At 42.9% G+C, this 18,630-nt stretch overlaps 1 protein-coding gene across 1 annotated transcript in view; it reads right to left on the reverse strand.

The window, feature by feature from the left end:
* The window catches only part of LOC138743782 (VPS10 domain-containing receptor SorCS1-like), an 800,159-nt gene that overhangs the window by 338,207 nt on the left and 443,322 nt on the right, over window positions 1–18,630 (reverse strand). The gene's annotated exons all lie outside the window — the stretch shown is intronic.

Below are 18,630 nucleotides of genomic sequence, written 5' to 3' on the forward strand. Positions count from 1 at the left end.
GGAAGCATTCTAGGAGCCATAGGTGATGCCGGTAGAGAACCCATGATTCGGAGCCGAACAGGAGTGTGGGTATGACAACGGCTGTGTATATGCTAATCTTTATGAGGTTTTTCAGTTGGTTGTTTTTCCAGACTCTTTTGTGTAGTCTTCCAAAGGCGCTATTTGCCTTGGCAAGTCTGTTGTCTATCTCGTTGTCGATCCTTGCATCCGATGAAATGGTGCAGCCGAGATAGGTAAACTGGTTGACCGTTTTGAGTTTTGTGTGCCCGATGGAGATGTGGGGGGGCTGGTAGTCATGGTGGGGAGCTGGCTGATGGAGGACCTCCGTTTTCTTCAGGCTGACTTCCAGGCCAAACATTTTGGCAGTTTCCGCAAAACAGGACGTCAAGTGCTGAAGAGCTGGCTCTGAATGGGCAACTAAAGCGGCATCGTCTGCAAAGAGTAGTTCACGGACAAGTTGCTCTTGTGTCTTGGTGTGAGCTTGCAGGCGCATCAGATTGAAGAGATTGCCATCTGTGTGGTACCGGATGTAAACAGCGTCTTCATTGTTGAGGTCTTTCATGGCTTGTTTCAGCATCATGCTGAAGAAGATTGAAAAGAGGGTTGGTGCGAGAACGCAGCCTTGCTTCATGCCATTGTTAATGGAGAAGGGTTCAGAGAGCTCATTGCTGTATCTGACCCGACCTTGTAGGTTTTCGTGCAGTTGGATAACCATGTTGAGGAACTTTGGGGGGCATCCGATGCGCTCTAGTATTTGCCAAAGCCCTTTCCTACTCACAGTGTCGAAGGCTTTGGTGAGGTCAACAAAGGTGATGTAGAGTCCTTTGTTTTGTTCTCTGCACTTTTCTTGGAGCTGTCTGAGTGCAAAGACCACGTCAGTAGTTCCTTTGTTTGCGCGAAAGCCGCACTGTGATTCTGGGAGAACATTTTCGGCGACACTAGGTATTATTCTATTTAGGAGAATCCTAGTGAAGTTTTTGCTTGCAATGGAGAGCAGCGTGATTCCCCTGTAGTTTGAGCAGTCTGATTTCTCACCTTTGTTTTTGTACAGGGTGATGATGATGGCATCACGAAGGTCCTGAGGCAGCTTTCCTTGGTCCCAATATTATAGATGCTATTATAATTATAGAATTATAGATGGAAAATATAAAGCTTTCCTTGGTCCCAGCATTATAGATGCTATTATAATTATAGAATTATAGATGGAAAATATAAAGCAATTAGAGAATACAGAGATATACAATTCACTTTTCAAAGTATTAACTGCTGGATACATCAGACAAAACATAGGAATAATACCAGGCCTTAGGGGTTAAAAGTTGATGTTAACTTGGCCTGAAACCCTTTACATGAAGAATACTGAGAATTAGATTTTCTATTTTCAAGTCAAAAGCTAATGATTTTGGTTTGATGGAAGGTCGTTGACCTGAAATGTCAGTTCTGCAGGTGCTGCAGGGAATGCCACTCCACTCCCACTCTGGCCTACCTGCCCCCTGCGCTGGGTCACCAAGGGTCAACACAAGTTCAAGGAGGAGCACCTCACCTTCAGTATCGTTCTCTAATTAACTCACTCTGTTTGCTGTTAGGTTACGTGCCCATAGCATGAAGAGCAAAAATTATTGCTCATCCATTATTATCAGGGTATTTATTAAAAGCAATTAACGGATTTCACGCGAGCTTAATGTTTGTTAATTGAAGAGTGCTGTGCAAATGATGTAACTGACATGTCACTTCATCAGTCTGACCAGCAGGACTTGGCCTAACTCCAACGTGCAACAGTATTGCCGCTGGAAGTCACCCTTGCGTCAGACTGACCTCACCAATGCAGCACTGGGGGAGTTCAAGTTCCATATGAGAGAGCTAGATTTGCGAGCAGTCCAGTGAGACATCCCGTACATAGTACAGCAAGTAGGATACAGTACAGAAGTGCAGAGTTGCAGGCTAGTACAGAGGAAAGGCTTGTGCATGGTTGTCTGTGGCTTTGGCCCTCAGCTGTTGGGTCGGCCATTAAAACCATTTCTCAAATGAACCAAAGATCCCACTCTGTGGAAGATCTCTCCGAGCGCCTTACTCATCCTTTCAACAGCCACATTACCAAGAACGATTAGCACATGTCACTCCATGCTACTTCGGGGAGCTTTCTCCCAGAAATTCCACCATTCCAGGAAAGACAACAGCTCAAAAGTACAACAATCGCGCTGAAGATCACGGCAGGTATTTTGATTGGACTTCTACCAACTGGGCAAGATGAGGTACTTTCCGAATGACGCAGCAACTCTAAGAACCCACGTTCAGTGCTGACCCTAAATGAGATCTGCAAGGAGTTTGCACATTTTCCCCATGTTCAGGTGGGTGTCCGATGGATGCTCTGGATTCCTCTCACATGCCAAGTGGAGTAGGTAGGCCAACTGGTTACTGTAAATTTCACTTCAGTGAAGACACAAGAATGCAGCAGGGAGGTAGTAGAAGCGGACCACCTGGCCCCAACTGGCCTGCCATAGCCTTTATTGTGATCATGGCTGATCTATGCCAGTTTCAACTCCTATAAACCAAGATCAAGACAACCGCTGCAACCGTGTCTGCCTGTCCCGCATCAGACTTGTCAGCCACAAACGAGCCTGCAGCCGACGTGGACATTTACCCCCTCCATAAATCTTCGTCCGCGAAGCCAAGCCAAAGAAACCAAGATCTTGCAAGTATTTAACCAGCTCAACCTTAAATATATCTAATATCGACAAGTGTGATGCAATGCATTTTGGGTCATCTAATGTTGACCGGACATTGACAGTACATGGCAGAGATCTTGGAAGCATTGATGCACAAAGGGTCATAATTCCCTGAAAATGCTAACAATACTAAAGAAAGCATTAACTTGCTTGCCTTTGTGGGGAAGGGGGATTAAGAAAAAATGTTGCTCAATCATATTGCTGTTGGACAAGACATTAATCAAGCCAGATTTGGAATATCGTGTTCATTTCTGGTCACCATACTTTGAAAAGTGTGTGGTAGCAGGAGGAAGAGATAGAGAAGTGTAGAGAAGAGATTCACCAGATTTCTGGAATAGAGGTGCTCAGTTACAAGGAGACATTAAATAGGATGGGATTTTCCTCAATGGAGTTCAGGATAACCTTTCAAAGGTTTATCAAATTATTTGGGGGCATAGATAGGGTGGATGGTCACAGTCTTTTCCAAGGACAAAAGATTATGTGAGAAGGGAAATTTGTAAAGGACACCGGAGGGGTGGGTTTTCCACACAGAAGATGGAGGGTACTGTTACAGGTGTGTTGCTTTTTAATCTGCATTTTTATATTTTAGTGGATTACTTTGTGGGTTGGACAGGGAAAAACACACACATTTTGAAACTCAGATGCAAAGGCACCTACATTCAAAGTCAAAAAACCAGTGTTATTGTTCTCTTTTGAAAGCCTGAAACTATGAATGACACCTGCTAAGATGAACACCTGGTCAAACAGAAGGCCATTTGCCATATGACCCATGCTTCAGGAAAAAAAAATGAAATTAAAACAGTATTGCTCAAGCCAGCCATGTGATTAAGACACTTCAAAAAGCAGCTTGAGTATCATGAACCAGAATGATTGGAAGACAGAAATTCAGTGACATTCTGTGAGAGGGTCACTGTTTTTGTGTTCTCCTTGCTAGGGACAAACAATGATTTGCTGTAGTTATTGTAACTGTCATTTGTGACTGGCCCCTAATTGGATAAAGAAACCAAGATCATTTTTGCATTTGGAATGTGACCATTTTGATGGTTATTTTGTCTAATATGCTTGCCAGGGTCTGTGAAAGCATCATGGAGATCACAAGCTTCGTAACCCCTATGCATAAAAGGGGGAAGTGGTGTCAAATCATTCGTATGAAGAAACATTTCTCTCAAAGCAACTCAACAAGAATTCATGAGTTTTGAAAAGTCTGATGACTACATAACTACTTCTGAATAACAGTTTTAAAAGTTATGAGTTTCAATGCAAGATTTCTAAGACTGAACTTTGAATTTGACTTTTCAGAATTGTGCCTAAGCTGTAATGGTTTGGGTAGTTCACACACACATATACATTCACGCACAGTTGGGGGTTAAGTTTAGAATTAAATAAAATATTATATTAATAAAAATTAATATTTTGAAGATACTATTGTCTTGGTGAATTTCTATTGCTGCTGGACTATGATGTAACAGTACATGGAACAATCTGAAAGAGGAGATGAGAGTGGCAGGAACATGGTGGCATTTAAAAAGCATTTGAATAGGTGCATGGATATGAAAAGAATAGAGGGAAAGAGATCAAATGCTGGAAAATGAGATACACAAAGAGGCATCTTAGTCAGCATGGGTCATCAGGCCAAAGGGCCTATTTCTGTGCTGTGAAATACTAAAGTCTGCAGACTTTGTGATTGTAATAAAAAGCACAGAAATGCTGGAGGAACACAGCAGGTCTTGCAGCTTCCATAGGAGGTAAAGATATATAACCGACATTTCAGGCCTGAGCTCTTCTTCACAGTATGGCCTGAAGATGTTTCTCCAGCATTTACCTGTTTCTATGCTGTATGGCTCAATGACAATCGATAATTGGGTCTCCATCACCCAAATGACAAAGAAATGAAAGTGATGTGTGTGTGTGTGTGTGTGTGTGTGTGTGTGTGTGTGTGTGTGTGTGTGTGTGTGTGTGTGTGTGTGTGTGTGTGAGAGAGAGAGAGATGGAGAGCCAGAGGGAGTGAGGGAAAGAAATGAGGGAGAATGGATGAATGGGATTGCTCAACTGGGAGACAATTTGGGTATGATAGGCTGAATGGTCCCCTTCTGTGTTTTTATAAGGTATCCTTTCACTTCTTTGGAGTCTGTATTGAGAAGCTGCAAAGATGTTTTCACAGTGGCTAATGTGAAGCACTTTGGCATGCATTATAAAACTGGCAATTCTTTCTCGATCACAAGGGTTTCATTTTTCCCTGTGTGCTGTTTTCAAATGCTTTATTCATCCCTGTTAATTTTCCATGACTGCAAATGGCTTGTTTGTTTGTAACTGCATCAACAGCTGAATTACAATAGTCCTGAAAGGGAATCATCTGGTGCATTAAGAATTATGTCAAGGATAATAAACCCCTTTGGTATTTGGCTTTGTGGCTCTGAAGCTCACCAGGGAATGATTAACCCACCAAATACCACAGGTAACCTCTGGCTGGGGGTGTGATGCACTGTGGTGCAGCAAGCAAACACAAAACACGAGAAGACGAAGAAGGCTTCAATCAGCTCAAACTCTGTACATACCAATCTTAATATCTCTGCCGGCTCCATGTGTGCCTGACTATTCTTTGCTGGCTCCACATGTCCGACTGACCCGGGAGGGACCAGCTGGAGTCGATATACAAACTGGTGATTGACAGCTGGCTAGATGGGGCCAGCCTCCCAGGTTGCCTACAGTGTACAGTGGTTGCCCCCTCCAGAAGGTTGGTAAGAGTGTGGCCAGTGTTGCGGTTGTATGACCACAGGGGGAAAGGAAGAGGTGAAAGAAAAGGTGCTGCTTCCTGAAAGGTTGCATGCAACTTGTAACGGGTGGGGGAGGGGCTGGAATTGTCTGGAGAGGTCAGAAAATGGGCCATGAAGTCCCAAAGTGATGCTGAAGGGAGAGAGCAGGGAAATCTGTGTCTCTAGGTCAGTGTGATCCTGTTGAAGCTGCAATTCTTCAACAAGCAATCTATCCTTCTGAATGGTTGTAGACGGCACGCACACTGCAGTGATAACATGGCTGGGCTTTTGTGCTCTCCTGTTGGACCGCACACCAATGTTGCCTCCCTGCTTTTTAAACCATTGCATTCTCTGCTGGATCTTCCAATCCACCTGCATTAATTTCAGCTGCTTTAGTCCAGCCCCCTTCAACTGCAAGCCCTGAACTCACTAACGTACCTTTTTGACTCCCAACCCTACAATGCCAGCAATATAAAATTCTCCTGTCCCTCCCTTCTGGAACAACCTTGGGCAGCCCAAGAAAAAGATTCCTGGGACCTTTATATTCCTCCAGGGCTTCTGTCTGATTGCAGCTTCCTGAACCTTTTCCTTTCAACCGGTCGTGACCTCTCTCATTCACCTAAGGTAGTTTCATCATCCCTGTCCTTTCTTCGCACTGGAACATGCTGGTCCTGGACTCGAATTAGTTGGTCCTTAGACACCAGCCACAAGTCAGTTATAGGCTTGCCCGATTTCAGATGATCCCATTTAACTCCCCCTGACCTCTGACTAATCCTATCATAACCTGCTCACCATCGTTTAGTACTTCGCTACATGGCCCAAGTTTATCCTTGTCCATAACTATCTTGAAACTTAAGAAAATGTGATTATTATTTCCAAAATGTTCCCCCAATGAAACGCAAGACACCTGGCCAGGCTCATTTGCTGATACAAGATCTTATATAGACCATTTCTTGGTTGGGCTATCTACATGCCACTTCAAAAAATCTCTTGGATGCACTTAAAATTCTGCCCCATCCAAACCTCTTAAGGACATTCCAGTCAATATTCCATAATCTGTCTACACGTCTGTTCCTCCATTTCCCAATTACCTTTGGAAGATATCCTAGAGTGACAGTACCTTTTTATTTCAAATCTCTACCTACTTTGCCTAGGTAGTTGAGCCCACCATTCTGTCCTCCTCTACAGGTGCAGCTAAGCTCCCTGATTAAGAAGCTTCCACTTCTTTTACCTCCTTCTCAATCCCATCTAAAACAGGAACAATGAGCTGGCATTCCTGTCCCTACTGAATCCATGCCTCCGAAACAGCCACATCATCACAATCCAGGCTCCAAGTTTACCTGCCTTAACCATGATATTCCTTGTATTAAAATAAACACACCAGCCCATCAGTCTCACGGTCACCAATAGTTTCTTTCAGGCTAACTTGCCCCTAGCACCTACAATTATTTCCTCTCACCCCCCACCAACTCCTCCACTTTCTGCCCTGGCTCCCACCTCCCCTGCTAGTCTGGTTCAAACCCTACCAAGGAGCACTAGCAAACCTCCCCACGAGGACGTTCAGCTCAGTTCAGGTGTAACCCGTCTCTCTCTTGTACAGATCCCACCTTCACTGAAACCTGGGGATGCACAAGAGACTGCAGATGCTGGAAACTGGTGCAAAAACACATTCCGCTAGAGGAGCCCAGTGGGTTGAGCGGCATCAGAGGGAGATAAAGAAGTCTTGAAGGATTCGGACCTGAAATTTTGGCTCACTGTTGCTGCTCAGTCCACTGAGTTCCTCAAGCAGATTGAATTCTGTGTGTTTGCTAATTGCCAAATAGAGAAGGAACGGCCCGGTCAACTCTCGTGTATCTTTCTGTGCCTTGGCAGCGCATTTTGGGATATCACTTCTATTAATCATTTCGTGATGTTTGCTTGCTCGAGCGATGTTATTTCTCCTTCCAGGTTGTGACCAAACGTATGACTGTGAGGTATGAACACAAGAAAGCAGGAGAAGGCATCAATTACTGTTCAGTATGATCATGGCTCAACTTCTCCTTTGTGAAGCTTCCCATCGCCTTAAAATCCTTGATCTTTCAAATATTTATCCATCTCTACCTTAAATATATCTGATGATCTGGTTACCAACTCAGGGGCAGAGAGTTCCAGAGATTCAAAACTAGTTGAAAGAAGACATTTCCATGAAAATCTGTTTTAAATTACACAGGCTGCTGGCGGTTGGTGACTTTTTCTGTACTGATAATCCCTTTTTAATTCAATTCAATATTCTATTGCAGTTTTTTTTTAACTTAACACCTGTTCAGTTGCAGCAAGTCAGAATGTCAGTGCATATGTGCATTGTTAGTTACATTACTACACTTTAACCGGCATGGTTCGTGCTGCAGTGAACACAACACTCTTGCACCAGAGAACGGGGTTCAAAGCCGGCGCTGTCTGTAAGGAGTTTGTACATTCTCCCAGTGTCTGCATGGATTTCCTCTGGGTGTTACAGTTTCCTCTCACCCTCCAAAAAATGTTTCAGGCTTGCAGGTCAATTGGGATATTTGGGGCAGCACAGGTTCATGGGCCAAGAGGATCTGTTACCATACTGTATGTCTAAATTTTATAATGTGTGACAATAAACTCATTATCATTACCAGAAAATCATCTTTATTCACCATGACCTCACATTTCTTAAACTGCATTTGCCAAGGTTTTCTCAATTGTTCAATCGATCTGCACTCCATTGCAGAATCAAAGTCCTGATCATGACTTGCCCTTTAACCTGTTTTCATTTTGTTCTCTCCTCCAGGTTGTTAATGCAAATTGTAAACAACTGAGGGCTACAATCCCTGAGGTGCCCCACTAGTTACCATTCTCCAGATAGATAAGGACTCATTTATTTTAACTCTTTTTTAAAACTCCACAACAAATTACCAATCCATGTTAGCACAATTCCTTCATATACCTTGGGATCTTATTGCATGAACCAGCCTGCAATACAGCAACCTGTCACAAGCCTTGTGAAAATCTTAAATACACGACACAAGTTCTCTACCATCAGCCCTCCTTGTCCCTTCCTCACAAAGTTCTTCTTTAAAAATATTTTATTTAATATTTCATACATGCAATAACTAATTATTATAATACTACAAAAAACAAAAGAGAACAAATTGATTACATAAATTATGGTTTTCACCCCACCCCAAAAACCCTTCCCTCTTACCCAACCATCCTGTCAAGAGAAAACAAAACAATATACAGACTTTTAAAAAAAACTTTATAGGTATAAAAAGCAGAAAAGAGTGAAAAAAAAGATCTTTGGATTGCAGAGTGTTATCATCCAGTACAAATCATCAGTTCTAACAGATACATATAGAGGAAAGTCCCTCATGACTTAGGGGGGATAAGGAGGATATCACTAAAGTTTAATCCCATTATTTGAGTGCACGAGTGCCAAATATGTAAAAACATAGAGTATTTATTTCCTAAATTATAAGTATTTTTTTCCCCCAAAGGAATACAACTTTGAATTTCAGCATGTCACATTGGCACAGTTGAAGATGTATCTGACTTTCAAGTAATTGCAATATATTTTCTTGTTCCTGCTGGACCCTGCCTCATAAAGTTCGATTTGCCAAACATGATTTACCTTTCATAAAACCACTTTGACTGGGTTTCCAGAATTATTGTTTATTTCCTCTTTGATTACTAACTTCTTCCCAGCAATAGATGTTAAACTAGTGAGATTGCAGTGGCCCGCCTACCCCCTCTCCTGGATTTTAGTTTTGAAGAATTTCAGCCAATCTGCCCAACATCTCTGCAGCCGTTCCCTTTAAAGCTCGTGTGTACACTTCATTGGGATCCCAGCAATTTGTTCACTTTTAGTCCTGTGATTTTCTCTTTATTCTTTATCCCTTATGACTCACTGCATTTTATAATGTTTCTCTGGATAATGTTTGATGAGAAGTAGCATCATCCACCGACGTAATAGATGAAAGGTCCACTGCAATTTTAACAAAAATAATACTGAAAAGCAGTGAGTTATGTCCACCCACCCGCTTCCTGCCTAAAGGAGACACACAAAGACTTCCTTTTGTTCCAGTTATTGCATCCCTGTCCAATCAATATCTGAATAGTGCTTTTCTTTTCTTTTTGTGATTGCATACTCAAGTCAGAATTTTCATATGTTTTCACTGCTTTTTAAACTCTTAAAGGAAGACTGTTCAGTTAATTTTTCATTATTTCCCCTAACCAACTGTGTGGTGATTGCAAAATCACAATCTCCTGGCTCTAAGAGGGGTAATTGTTTCCTGCAGTGAAGTCAGGACAGGTGACTGCCAATGGCCTTGGGGGAAGAGGGAGCTTATAATTAGTTCTCATACCAGTGCCCTATTGCTCTCCGTCTGTGTGCTGTTCTACAGCGCATCCTGTCTTGAGGACTGACAAGGGGATCATTACATATGTAGTTAGCAGATCCAAGTGACAGCCAGGCATCAACAAAACTGACATTGATTGATTTATTAGTGTCAACAAGAACTGACATTCAAAGGAGCAATTCTGGCAAGGAGAAGCAAGCATCATAAGTATTTTGGCCTCAAACAATGCAAGGTCCAGAATTCTTATCAAAGGCAGGCTCATCACACTCTCAAGCCCCAATTTTCAGCAACTTATTCCTCTTCGTTTCAGGAAATCAAAGGTCTTGCCAAAGGCCTCTCACTTGGGCCTAGGAAATGCCTGTCTTTTTGTTGCAGCTAATGTGCCAAATGTGCTCTGGTGCCTGCCTCTGTGCAGAACATGTCGAGGTCATCAACCTGACCACTAACTTTCACTCCGCCCTCAAGTCCACTTGGATTAGTTCTGACACTTCACTCGCTGTAGAGCTCGTCGAAAGAATCAAAGACTTGTTGATCCAAACCAAGGCTTTTATTAGCAAAAGACAGGAGCTCTTCACAGGTGGCCGACCAGTCCGGAAGGATCCGACCTGGCTAGGGACACAACCCTTTAAGGCCCAGACAGTAGGCGTGGCTTAGCTCTCAGCCAATCACTGTAAGCACAGTCTAGATACAGTAACTATATACACTATGTACATTGGTGATAGATCTGTACTATCACACTCCCTTTTCTGGATCTCTTTGTCTCCATCTCAGGAGACAAACCATCCACTACCATTGACGATAGACCGATTAACTCCCATAGCTACTGAGGCTGCACCTCTTCACATGCGTCTCTCGTAAGCATATCATCTTTCCTTTCTCTCAATTTATTTATCTCCACTCCAGGACATCTGATATCACCTCCTCTTTCAGGAAATGGTTGATGGAGCCTCATTCACATCTCGTCCATCTATTGCACTTTTGTTCTCCACCCACCTCCCTCCATACAGAGATAGGGTTCCATCGATCCATACATACCTTCACCCTTCCAGCCACATCTTCCCCGCCCCGTTCTGCGTTCCGCAGGGACTATTCTCTCTGACGCTCACTAGTTTGCCGATACAGCCTCAGCAATCCTTCCCCCATCCCTGGATACTTACCCCTGCATTACCTCTCCCTATACCTCCTCCTTCACCTCCATCTTGGGACCCAAGTAGCCCTTCCAAGTGATGTGCCTCCTCCAAATTCATGTCTTACATTCAGTGCTCTCGACTTTTCTACATTCATGAGGCTAACTGCAGAGCATCTGGGTGCAAGCCATTTTATCTCCTGTCCTCACACTCACCCTGGCCTGTCTGTCCTCAGTCTCTTCAACTGCCAGGGTGAAGCCAAACTCAAACTAGAGGAACACCGCTTCACATTCCGCCCAGGTAGTCTACAGCCTGTTGGCATGAACATTGAATTCCTCAATTTCAGGTAAACTGCGCACCCCCCACCCCCAACTCCGTTCTCTCTCCTTTTTATCCATCCAGATTCTTTCACGAACTCACTTCTTTCTAACTCCCAGCCTACTGCTGCTGAGATTTTTCCTCGTCCTTACATGGGTCTATCTCCCCATCATCTACTGTTTCCCTTAACCCTCCCACCCCCCCCAGTCAGTCTCCAGCTACCCACCATCCTTCCCTTCTCTGCTTCCCATTCATGCTTTCTTATCCGATTCCATAACCTGCAGCCCTTTGATGACACTATCACCCTGCCTCTGTCGCGGTCATCACCCATTTGTCCCCATCTGTCTCCATCCGGCCATCAACCTGGATCCACCTATCCCATGCCATCTCTTGCCTCACCCTTCCCTCTCACCTCCTTATAAAGGCTACACCTAAAAGGAGGGGACTTTGTATCTTTCCTCTGCAGATGCTGCCTGACCAACTGGTAGTATCTTTTTAAATTATAAACAACATTTCAGTATTGAGAGAATCAAAGTTAGTATTGCTATGTTATTCTGTTCTCTTGTGCCTCTCAGATTATTTGTAAGGATGAAAGATTTAATTTATTCCTAATAGTCCAATGGCATTTAGAGACACAAAATCAATAGCTTGTGAAATCACTTCTTGGCAAACTTAGACAGTATGTCATCAGAAAGTACCCACCCCCACCCCTGTTTGGACTGCAAAATATTTACTTGAACTCTTTCCAGATTCTCATCTCTAGGCAGTCCGGGATGGCTTCACATGGGAACGTTCTGCAGGCAAGGGGTCTAGCAACTCTTCAAAGAAAGAACACATGCCATATGCGCTCATTTTAACCTGGCACTGAACAAGGAAACAGTGAGGAAAAACTTCACCGTGCAACAAGGACGCGTGTCCTGCAGCAGAGAAAAAAAAAGCAACTCAGTGAGTGAGGCAGCCCTTGAGAGGTGCATCGGGGCCGACAGCGTAGGGCAAAGATGTGAGAGGGAGGGGTGAGACAGGAGTGCGGAGCAGTCCAAATGACAGAGAGACTCACAGAACTCCCATGGAAGGGAAAAATTCTGCAGCTTCTTGTGTCTCCGGGTATGATATGGAGGGCAATGTCTGTGAAGGCAGTGAAACTGATTCGTTTGTGTCTCTCTGTCAAGGGACTGGCTCAGCTATCAAAGCAAAGGGAACCTCATGTCTAAAGGGGAGGGTGGGGGTGGTGGGGGGACTCAGAACAAACTGCATTCCTGCTTAAAGAGCTGGCAAAGAATCAATGGGTGAAATTCACCTTAACGCTGCAATATTTTCATTATTCACTGCTTTTGTGATGAAGAGGCAATTAGCATTTTCAACACTTTTTCAACCAAACTATTACCCCTTGATAAATTAAAAACTAATGAAACAAACTTCAGCAGATCAGGCGTAGAGGGAAATGGACAGCTGACGTTTCGGTTCAAAACCTAGTTTCATGATGCTTGAAGTCTCTAAGCAATGAAACTACTTGGGGATTCTGGCTGTGATGCAGTGGAAGTACTGAGCCAAATTGATTAGAACCTGCTTTTGTGCTGGTCACAGGCCAATCTGAACCAGCATCTTCAGTATTAATCATACTAGCATATAACACAGAACACATTGCCAAATCGTTAACTTAAAATGAGAATATCCTTTTTTAAAATTAATTAGCCTTCAATTGTGCAAGGTGTATTGAGAACTGAGAGAGATGCAGTTACGCAGGCAACAATGCTTAAAATTGAAGAGATGAGTGCAGTGGATGAATTTGTGTAAGGCATTGCTTCACCTTGAAGCTCTCGAATTTAACATCTTGACTCCACGGGATAATTAAGCTGATCAAACAGATCACTCAGTACACAGGCCATGGAGCAATTGAAGAGCAAGTGCACTTTAGAATTCAGATTTGCAGTTGTTGGCATTGTCCAAGCAGGGATCTGCCCTAAAAATGTGGTTCATTAATCTTTGTAAAGCTGAGACACTCCATCACCTCAGAATCATTGGAATTGATAAGCAGTCAACCACTTTTTATAATTGTAAGTAACCCCCATTTCTGTATGGTTCCTCTGTTTCCATCTCTTCCGTATACATTCAGTTTCTATCTTTCCTCTCTTCCTTTATCTGGTATCTGGCACTTGTGGGATTGGTAGTTGCGTGATAAATGCATTTTCCATTTGCTTGAGAGTGTGTGTTGTGTGATTGGGATAACAAATGGCAAGGCATGCCAATTTTAAACTTCATATTTTTCACCTATTTACTTTCCACAATTCTTTGCTGGTTGCTTCAATTCTGCAAAACAGGGTTTTGAATGTGTATGTATATTTGTCCTGTATATAAATTTTGTCTGTGCGTGTGTTATGACTGGTTATAAGTCTGCGCGGTTTTGCACTGAAGTCTGGAGAATGCTGTTTCGTCTGACTGTACTTGTGCAACCGCATTTTAATAAACTTTAATGCAGCCGATCTCAGTCTTGCTTATGGGTACGTACAGGAGTTTGGCTAATTATGCCCAGACGCTTGGAAAAACTAACCTTCGAAATTTACATCCCAGAGTCTCTTCAAATCCACTGGAGGCACCCAGGATCCAAGGGCAATGACCATTCATCGTAGGTCAAGAGAGAGAAAAGGACACAATCATTTCCTTTGAACATTTACTAATAATATGCCTTGCAATGTCAAAATGATTTTTATGACTGAATGGAGCTATTCTCCAGTGCCTGGTGATGCACATGGGTACAAGGTTTTAAAAAAAGGGAAGATTTCTACAAGCCATTGCTTCCAGGTGGAAAGGGCTGCTTTTCCCCTTGCACTCACATCTCCGTCATTTCAGACATTTCTTCAAATTATTTGGTGGAAACGGGAATGGATCAGGGAAATGCCTCCATGCTAGAAAATTAAAGCAAAATAGAGGAAGCACAATGTAGTATCATTCAAGGCAGTGAAGAAGATCTGTCGGCTGACAAGAGGTCGTCAAGCATGATAAATGAGAGCTGACAGTCCAGTGGGTGGCTATTTGAAATTCAGAATGTTGAAACATTCAGACCTGCCTGCCAGTCTCTCTGATGTTCTGAAACTTTGAGAGAGAGCTATGAGTGCCGTCAATGACCATCCAGTATAATAGGCACCCAGTGCAAGACATGGTGGTTGAAAAAAAAGGTGCTTGTCAATGTTGGGGCTGAGGGAACAGCAGCAGTGTCAAGATTGCTAAACTGGAATCCATACATAGAATCTCTTCTGCTGCAAGAGCATGCTCAGTCTCATCCTTTAGACTGTACCTCCCGAGTTTGACACTTCTGTTTTCTAACTGCCCATCTCAAGTGTACAAAGGCTTCCATTTTATTGTCAAGCAGCACCATGGGCCACTTTGCCCTTTCAATTTTGGATCGATAAAAGGTTATTTCATTTTCCTTGCTGTCTTTACTGCTTCTTCTTTGAACAGATTTAGATAGAATGAAGTGAAAGCATCACATCGCTTCCAACCCCTGCACTCCTCACCATGGTGCTATCAAATGCCAAGCTTAATTTCTTCTTCACAGTTTGTTTTAACAGTTTTTATCTAAACAAAGATCAACAAAAACAAAGAGCTCATTAATGACTTTCAGAAGGTAAGGCAGAGGGACCACACATCTGCCCTCTGATGATGGGACGGAGGTGGAGAGGGTTAGTGCCTTCATGTTTCTGGGTGTCCATATATCAAAGGACCTCTCATGGAACCAGTACATGGAGGCAACATTGAAGGCGGCACACCAACCCCTCCACTTTTTAAGAAGCCTGAGGAGATCTGACCACACTTAGAGTATTGTGTTCGGTTCTGGTCACCTCATTATAGGAAGGTTGTGGAAGCTATGAAGAGGGTACAGAGGAGATTTACCAGGATGTTGCCTGGATTGGGAAGCAAGTCTTATGAGACAAGGTTAGCAGATCTGGAACTTTTCTTTTTGGAGCATAGAAGGATGAGAGGAGACTTGATAGAGGTGCACAAGATAATGCAGGCATACATAGGGTGGACAGCCAGCACCTGTTTCTTAGGGCAGAATCAGAAAACACCAAAGAACACATGTACAAAGTTAAGAGAGTGAAGCTGAGGGGAGACATCAGGGCTTTTTTTTTTAAAAAAAGAGTTGTGGGTGCCTGGAATGCCTTGCCAGGGATGGTGGTGGAAATTGAAACATTAGGGGCATTTAAGACACTCTTAGACAGACAGATAGATGAAAGAGTTGTGGGGTAGGGAGGGTTCAGTACTTTTTTAAGAAGGAATATATGGGTCAGCACAACAATGAGGGCCGTACTGTGATGTATTGTTCTATGTCAGTAAAATACTCTATCAAACTTCAATACTGTAGGTGCATTGTGGAAAGTGTGCTGAATGGTTGCATCACAGCCTAGTTTGGGAATTTGTCTGTACAGGAATGCAGAAGACTGCATAACAAACATAGCCAGGTCCATCACATGGACCCCTCCCATCCATTGCACACAGCACATATGTGAAGCGCTGCCTCAAGAAGGCAACCAACATCATAAATGACCCTTTTCAACCCTGATCACATCTTCTCACTCCTACCTTTAGGTAGAAGATATGGAAGCAGAAGACCAACATCTCTGAGTTCAGTTTCTTTCTGATGGCCATTATGCTCTTGAACCTCCCCTCATTTCACAGACTGTACCCCCACCACAAAAAGACCAGACTGCGCTGTCATAATGGCTCATAAAATACCCATTAGAACATAGAACATTAGAGCACTCTACAGACCATTTGGCCCACAATGACGTGCCAGCCTATATGAAACCCTCCCTGCCTCATAACTCTCCATTTTCATTTCATCCATGTGCCTGTCTAAGCATCCCTTAAATGTCCCTTAAATGCCCCTTATTTTCCAGCCTCCTTCACAACCCCTGGAAATGCATTCCAGGCACACACTACTCTGTGTTTTAAAAAAAACTTGCCCCTGTCATATTCCCTAAATGTTCCTCCCTTCACTTTGTTCACATATCCTCTGGTGTTTGCTACTCCTGCCCTGGGAAAAAGGTGCTGGCCATCTACCTTATCTGTGCCTTTCAGAATCTTGTAGACCTCTATTAAGTCACCTCACATTCTTCTTCACTCCAAAGAGAAAAGTCCGAGCTCTGCTAACCTTGCCTCATAAGACGTATTTTCCAATCCAGGCAACCTCCTGGGAAATATCCATGATAATAAACACATTATCAATATCAAATTTATTGGCTGCCATCATAAATTTAATGAAAATTCAGTTATTAATGGACTCTCCACCTCTTTCTGCTCCTTGGAGATACACCTTAAAAGTGATGAAGGTTTTTTTTTATTTTTTTTTTTCTTATTTTTATTTTCCTTCCCCATTTTGTTGTTGTGCCTGAGCCTCCTCTCCCCTCCGCTCACTGCGACACCTCCAGTGGCCCGCAGGAACTTTCCGGAACATGTGATGAAGGTTTCTGATCGCTCTTGTAACTCAGTGTTAAATTTTGTAGAAGATAACAAGTTTGGTGCTGTTATCATGTTCACATCTACTTTAGCACTCCATTTTTAATCGTTGAGGAGTTAATTTTGATGAAAAACTCACTGAAATGCCAGAGGAAAGCAGCCAGTCTATTAGTAACCTTAAAAACCAAAGATATATTGCTGACATTTCATGCCTGAGTTCTTCTTCAAGGAAATCCTTGAAGAAGGGATCAGGCCTGAAATGTCTGCATTATATCTTTGTCTCCTAACAGACACTGAAAGACTGGCTGAGTTCCTCCAGCATTTCATTGGGTTTTACTGCATTTCCATCACCTACACCTTTCATGTTTCACTGAGTTCATTTTGACGGCAGTAAGGATTATGGTAAGACTCGAAAGCAGACTAACATCAACAGCTACCTTTGGTGTCCTTCCTCATTTGCTAAGGTGCTGTTTATCACCATGTCTGGCATCATTAACCTGTGTCTAGCTTATATCCCTCTAAACCTTTCCTATCCCAGGGCTTGCCTACAAGCTTTTCAAACAATACAATAGTTCCCGCTTCTACCACTTCCTCTGGCAGCTTGTTCCATGTTCCCACCACCCTCTGTGTGAAGAAAACACCCTTCAGGTCCCTTTTAAACTTTTTTCCACTCATAATACATTCATAATTTCCTATTTCAGATTCCCCTACCCTAGGGAAAATCCTATAGCTATTTACCTTTTTGGACCATAGAATATTACAGCACAGAAACAGGCCCCTTCAGCCCTCCTAGTCTGTGCCAAACCTTTTGTGTGCCTAGTCACACTCAACTGAACCCTGACCATAGCCCTCCATGTACCTGTCCAAATTCTTCTTAAATGTCTAAGGAATGAAGTCAGAACTTGTTTAACCTTTCCCTGTAACTCAGTTCCTGAAGTCCAGGCAACACTCTAGTAAATTTTCTCTGCACTCTTTCCATTTTATTGATATTCTTCCTATAGTTAGGTGTCCAAAACTACACACGCAACTCCAAATTTGACCTCACCAATGTCATATACAATTTTAGCATTATATCCCAACACCTGTACTCGATAATTTGATTTGAAAAGTTTTTACAACCCTTTTACCTGTGATTCCACTTTCATGGAATTATGTATCTGTTTTCCCAGATCCCTCTGTTCAACCGCACTTCTCAGCGCCCTCCGATTTATATGTATGTACTTTCTTGGTTTGTCCTTCCAAAATACAACACCTCATACTTGTCTGCATTAAATTCCATCTGGCATTTTTTCAGCTCATTTTTCCAGCTGGTCCAGATCCCTCTGCAAGCTTTGAAAACTTTCTTCGCTGTCCATCCGATCTTAGTATTATCTGCAAACTTGCTGATCCAATTTTCCACATTATCATCCAGATCATTGATCTAGATGACAAACAACAATGGTCCCAGCACCAACCCCTGAGGCACAACACAAGTCACAGGCCTCCAATCTGAGAAGCAAAAATCCACCACTACTCTCTGCCTTCTCCTGACCCGCCATTGCCCAATCCAGTTCATTACTTCACCATGAATACTTAGCATCTGAACTTTCCTGACTAACCTTCCATGTGGGACCTTGAGAAAGGCCTTACTAAACCCATGTAGACAACATCCACAGCCTTTCCTTCATCAATCTTCCTGGTAAACCTCCTCGAAAAACTCTAAGATTGGTTAAACACAAAGCCATGTTAACCCTAACCATTTTGTGGGTATCTAAATAATTGTATATTCAATCTCTTAGCACACCTTCCAATAACTTACCTACTACTGATGTCAGGTGCATTGGCCTATAATTTCCAGACTTACTTTTAGAGCCTATTATGAACAATGGAACAACGAGAGCTACCCTCCAAT

Source organism: Narcine bancroftii, chromosome 10 (assembly GCF_036971445.1).
Source record: "Narcine bancroftii isolate sNarBan1 chromosome 10, sNarBan1.hap1, whole genome shotgun sequence".
NCBI lineage: Eukaryota > Metazoa > Chordata > Chondrichthyes > Torpediniformes > Narcinidae > Narcine > Narcine bancroftii.